We start from the raw sequence: 6,244 nt of genomic DNA, 5'->3' as shown, positions 1-6,244 counted from the left end.
CTGTAGAATAATATCGGTAGATGCACCAAGTAGTGAATGTCGTAATCCTAGCAGATGCGCTTATAGGATAATGTCGGCAGATGCGCCAAATAGAGATTGTCATAATAAAAGCAGATGCGCTTATAGAGTGATCCTAGCAGATGCGCTTATAGGATATTGTTGGCAGATGCGCCAAATAAAGATTGTCATAATAATAGCGGATGCGCTTATAGGGTAATCTTGGCAGATGCGCTTATAAGATAATGTCGGCGGATGCGCCTAAAAGAGAATGTCATAAACCTGGCAATCGCGCCTCATAGTGTATGACGTAATCCTGGCAGAGGCGCTTAAAGGATAATGTTGGCAGATGCGCCTTATGTAGCAATGGAAGTTTGTGTAAATCCCTTAGGTCAATCCTTAGGAATGAAGGAATGACGAGTAGTTGAATTCCTAGGGTAAAATCCTAAGAAACATAATAGGGATGAATAATTGAGTTGATTGTTTGATGGTTGAATATAATAATTGTATTATTGTGGGTTGAAAACCCTATATGCTCACCAGGCTCCCAAGCCTGACCCACTCAGTTTTCTTTGCATTACAGGTAATGGCACAAGAGTATAAGTTGGTGGACTTGACGAGAGATTTTGGATTATAGGCCAGTAGTTATGAATAACTGTTGTAAGGTCTATTTATTATTGTTTATGCTTTTGGTCTGTATCGGAACATGACATCCCGAGGTTTTATTATTTAATGAAAATACATTCTCTTTGAGAAACGTTTTGATAAATGGTTATCATATTTTATTTTGGGAACAAATTCTGCAACCGTTTTCTTTAAACGATCACTCTGATTTATAAAACAAAGCATAAACAAATCGGTCTTTTCTGGCCGTGAAAATGGGGATGTCATAAGTAGATCCAGAAGAAGGGAAGCCATCCAGGCATTATTGTGTTCTTCCAACGATTCCTTTGAGGTATAACCCGTTTTCCCCATGATTCTTTGCTTAGTACTTCATTTAGGTCTTTCTTGGACAAATCCCCAAGCTTGTATGTGCATTATATGTCGTAATAAGATGTTTGGCCTCTGGATCTAGGTAAGATCGAGCTCCAGGAGCTCAGATCTGTTAGCTTTATGGCCCCATGTTGCTTGTTCACCCTAGATCTACCCTTTTGAGACATTTTGAGCCCTAAAATCCATATTGGTGAATATCCACACGTAAAGTTGGAAACTTTACGTGTGATTCGTGTCCTAGAAGTCCAGATCTGTGAATGGCATGGACTGGAATCAAGCAAATCTATGTATTTAGTGGGTGCATGGCAACGACTCGGCGAGTCGTTCATATGACTCGGCGAGTCTGTTCTCGAGTCTCAGAGTTTGTCCCCTTTTCGTAGTGTCGAGTGAACAGTGAGTCACGGGGTGTGACTCAGTGAGTCGGAAGTTGAACTCATCTATGGAGGTACTCGGCGAGTTCAAGGCAATCTCCTTAGATCAAGAACAGACTCGGCGAGTTGTTCATACAACTCGGCGAGTCTTAGCATAAGTGTCCGTCGGATGAAGATGAACTCGACGAGTTGTTCATACAACTCGGCGAGTAGGATGAAGGACTTGAATATTGGTTTAGAAGGTGAACTCGTCGAGTCGTCGCCTAACTCGACGAGTAGGATCGAGATTCAGGGCAGTCGTTTGGGTAGGGACTCGGCGAGTTGGAAAGCCAACTCGGCGAGTCGGGCCAACTGAAAGTTGACTCTGACTTTGACTTAGGGCGTGGTCAGGGGTAAAATGGTCATTTTACCCAAAGGTCAGTGAGCAGTGTTTGATTGGTATGTTGTGGGAATTGCAGCCGGAGGATTTCCGGAGCAGCAGCAGCAGCAGTAGGCAGTTAGTTCCCGATCAGATCAGCAGCTACTTCGAGTTGAGTTACCTTCCAGTAGCGCTGGGTCTACGGCCACAATGACGGCCCACCAGTAGGAGTTATTTGTAGATGTTTGTATCTGTGATATGATGTTATGTGCTAGTGACAGTAGGGGGAGATAGTCCTCGAAGTATCCGGTCGGTAGGACCGAAGGGGAGGCCAGCACCCAGATATGCTAGGCAGTATCCGGTCGGTAGGACCGAAGGGGAGGCCAGCACCCAGATATGCTAGGCAGTATCCGGTCGGTAGGACCGAAGGGGAGGCCAGCACCCAGATATGCTAGGCAGTATCCGGTCGAAAGGACCGAAGGGGAGGCCAGCACCCAGATATGCTAGGCAATGTCCGGTCGAGAGGGCCGAAGGGGAAGGTCGGGCACCCAGATATGCCTGACAATATATGTATGTTATGAGATTATTTGGTATGTGGTACGGTGGGGGAACTCACTAAGCTTTGTGCTTACAGTTTTCAGTTTTGGTTTCAGGTACCTCCTCAGCTAGGGGAAAGGAGCCGACGCGGTAGCAGCATGTCACACACACACTCTCTGGTTTCCGCATTTACGAGATTCTCTGGGATTTATACTCTGATATTTTGATTGGTTGTATGATTTGACTTTTAGACACGGTTTACGTTGTATCATGGTTTGATTAAACAATGTTTTAATTATTAAAGTCTTCTAAAGTAATGTTTTAAAACGAAATTTTTGGACGTGAAAATTGGGTCGTTACATTCTTGGTTATATTTGGATTTTATGAAGTTGGTTAATGCATGTGTTTGATTATCATTACCTAGAATGTTAAAGTTTGATCTTTTTTCTTAGATTCAAGTTAAGTGTAGTTTAATGACCATTTAAATTGCATGAACTTGTTTCCTTGTAGTTTATGATCATTAAATTGCTAGAGCTAGGTTAATCACACCTTAGATTAAGTAATAAAGGTAACAATTTTAACTGTGTTGGAGAACATTAATTTGATCATAATTGTGTTTAACTTAGATATATCTTACATAGCCCAATTATCATTCATAATCAACTCTGTGTTTGCTTGTGTATGATCATTACATAGCATTTCACAAATTGGTGAAAATATTAGGAGATCGGATCAAGACTGCTAATTATATCTAAATTGGTATCCAAATGAATAAATCCACACTTAGAAACTACACATGGGAAAATGGGGGATTCGAAACCAAACGGAAGTATCTTCTAAATCTTGTTTACAATCGTTTGTGCTTAGTTTTAAGTTAACATGAACTTGAAAAATCATATAAAACCCCCTCTTTAGTTATTGTTTTTTAAATTAATTTTTAGTAATTATATTATAAGCTAAATTCGTTCCCTGTGATCGACACCCGACTTACCTAAGCTATTCTATAATCTGACTAGATACACTGACTATAAGTACATAATTAGTTAAGTGGTTAGGTTTATAAATTTAAAGTTAGATATGTATATAAAGTGCATGTATCAAGTTTTTGGCACCGTTGTTTGGGAATGACTATTTCAGTTGTTAATTTAATTGTTTTAGGTCAATCAATCCTTTTTGTGGGGTAAAAACCATAAAAAGTTAATTTTTTGTAATATTTATTTTTCTATTTGTCCAGTTCTCACGACGTGAGGGATAGAACTCACGACGTAAGTTCAGTGCTTGACAGTTTTTCGTTTATTTTAATTTTAGTTCCTTTTATGCATGTTTTTCTAGTTTTGTTTTAGCAGGAAATATGAGCGACATCACGACCATGTCAATGGACAAGTACAAGCAGCATATAAGGAACGACAATAGATAGGGTCTTGATCCACCAAAAATCCCAAACACTACAAATTTCGAACTCCTAGGACACATTATGGGCATGCTTGTAGCACCTGGTTCCTGGTACGTAAATCTTATTTGCGTATTTCTCTTCTTTTAGCCTTGGACTCGGCGAGTCATAGATCCGACTCGCCGAGTAGATGCAGGACCCGGGACACGTTTAAGTTGGCGACTCGGCGAGTCCATATCCTGGACTCGGCGAGTCACAGCTGTTGGATGAAACCCTAAGTTTCAGCGGTTTGCACCCTATTTAAACAACATATCTGCCCAAGCCAGCCCCCATTCACCCCCAGAGCTTCCAACCCTTGTTCTAAGTTGTTCATTTGGAGTTTGAAACAATTGTTGTGTGATCTTGAAGGTTTTCAGGAAAAAGGGAAGTAGATCAAGAGGAAGGGAAGGAATCCAAACATCTTTGTGCTCTCTCAGCAGTTCCTTTGAGGTATAACCCGTTTCCCCCATGTTTCTATTCTTATTACTTCATTTAAGTCATTCTTGAGCCAATCCCCAAGCTTGTATGTGCAATATAAGTCGTAATAAGTTGATTGGCCTCTAGATCTAGGCAAGATTGAGCTCCAGGAGCTCAAATCTGTTACCTTTATGGACCCATGTTGCTTGTTCACCCTAGATCTACCCTTTTGAGGCATTTTGAACCCTAAAATCCGTATTGGTGAACATCTACACGTAAAGTTGGAAACTTTACGTGTGATTCGTGTTCTAGGAGTCCAGATCTGTGAATGGCATGGACTGGAATCGAGCAAATCTGTGTATTTAGTGGGTGCATGGCAACGACTCGGCGAGTCGTTCATGTGACTCGGCGAGTCTGTTCGCGAGTCTCCGAGTTTGTCCCCTTTTCGTAGTGTCGACTGAGCAGTGAGTCACGGGGTGTGACTTAGTGAGTCGGAAGCTGAACTCGTCTATGGAGGAACTCGGCGAGTCAATGCCCTGACTCGGCGAGTTCAAGGCAATCTCCTTAGATCAAGAACAGACTCGGCGAGTTGTTCATACAACTCGGCGAGTCTTAGCATAAGTGTCTGTCGGATGAAGATGAACTCGACGAGTTGTTCATACAACTCGACGAGTAAGATGAAGGACTTGAATACTGGTTTAGAAGGAGAACTCGTCGAGTCGTCGCCTAACTCGACGAGTAGAAACGGGATTCAGGACAATCGTTTGGGTAGGGACTCAGCGAGTTGGAAAGCCAACTCGGCGAGTCGGGTCAACTGAAAGTTGACTCTGACTTTGACTTAGGGTGTGGTCAGGGGTAAAGTGGTCATTTTACCCAAAGGTCAGTGAGCAGTGTTTGATTGAGTATGTTGTGGGAATTGCAGCCGGAGGATTCCCGGAGCAGCAGCAGCAATAGACAGTCAGTTCCCGATCAGATCAGCAGCTACTTCGAGGTGAGTTACCTTCCAGTAGCGGTGGGCCTACGGCCACAATGTCGGCCCACCAGTAGGAGTTGTATGTAGATGATTGTCTCTGTGATATTCATCTACGGATTACTACTACCTGTGTTATGTTTATGTGCTAGTATGATATGATGTTATGTGCTAGTGACAGTAGGGGGGAGATAGTCCCCGAGGTATCCAGTCGGTAGGGCCGACGGGGTAGTTATACCCAGCCATGGTAGATAGATCTGATATTGTGATACATGTTATGTGATAGTAGTGGAGGGGAGGAATAGTTCCCCAGTATCCGGTCGAGAGGACCGAAGGGGAGGCCAGCACCCAGATATGCAAGGTAGTAACCGGTCGAGAGTACCGAAGGGGAGGCTAGCACCCAGATATGCTAGGCAATACCCAGTCGAGAGGGCCGAAGGGTAGGTCGGGCACCCAGATATGCCTGACAATATATGTATGTTATGAGATTATATGGTATGTGGTACAGTGGGGGAACTCACTAAGCTTCGTGCTTACGGTTTTCAGTTTTGGTTTCAGGTACCTCCTCAGCTAGGGGAAAGGAGCCGGCGCGGTAGCAGCATGTCACACACACACACACACACACTCTTTTGTTTCCGCAATTACGAGTTTATTCTGGGATTGATACTCTGATATTTGTTTGATCGAATGTTGTGGTTTTCAATTTGGTTTTCGATGTGAAATGGTTTAATCAAACAATGTTTTAACTATTAATGCTTACATGTAATGTTTTATAACAAAATTTTTGGACGTGAAAAATGAGTCGTTACAATGCTAAAGGAACTACCTTTTATGGGAAGGAGCACAAGGACACCTATGGGCATATAGAAGAGGTGGTGGAAATTTCAAATTATTTTAATGAACCAAACATGAGTAAAGATACGGTGATGCTTCGACTTTTTCCGCTCACATTAAAAGGGTGAGGCTAAGGAATGGTTACAATCACTTCCCTTTGGAGCACTCACGACTTGGGATGACCTTAAGACTGAGTTCATCAACCAATTTACCCTTCCTTCAAAAGTGGCAAAGCTTAAAAGAAATATCCAGAATTTTTAACAATTAGAAGGGGAGTCATTATATGAAGCTTGGGAGTGTTACAAGAGATTGTTACGACATTGCCCTCAACATGACTT

General features: G+C 42.4%; 1 non-coding gene across 1 annotated transcript; it reads right to left on the bottom strand.

Annotated features, from left to right (window-relative positions):
- Positions 1–6,137: 6,137 nt before the first annotated feature.
- On the bottom strand, positions 6,138–6,244 carry LOC111880088 (small nucleolar RNA R71). The gene has a single exon (XR_002846339.1). It is a non-coding gene; the product is annotated as a small nucleolar RNA R71 (small nucleolar RNA).

The sequence above is a fragment of the Lactuca sativa genome, chromosome 9 (genome assembly GCF_002870075.4).
Source record: "Lactuca sativa cultivar Salinas chromosome 9, Lsat_Salinas_v11, whole genome shotgun sequence".
Taxonomy (NCBI): domain Eukaryota; kingdom Viridiplantae; phylum Streptophyta; class Magnoliopsida; order Asterales; family Asteraceae; genus Lactuca; species Lactuca sativa.
Note: the sequence above shows the minus strand (reverse complement) of the source record. Positions and strands in the feature narration are given on the sequence as shown.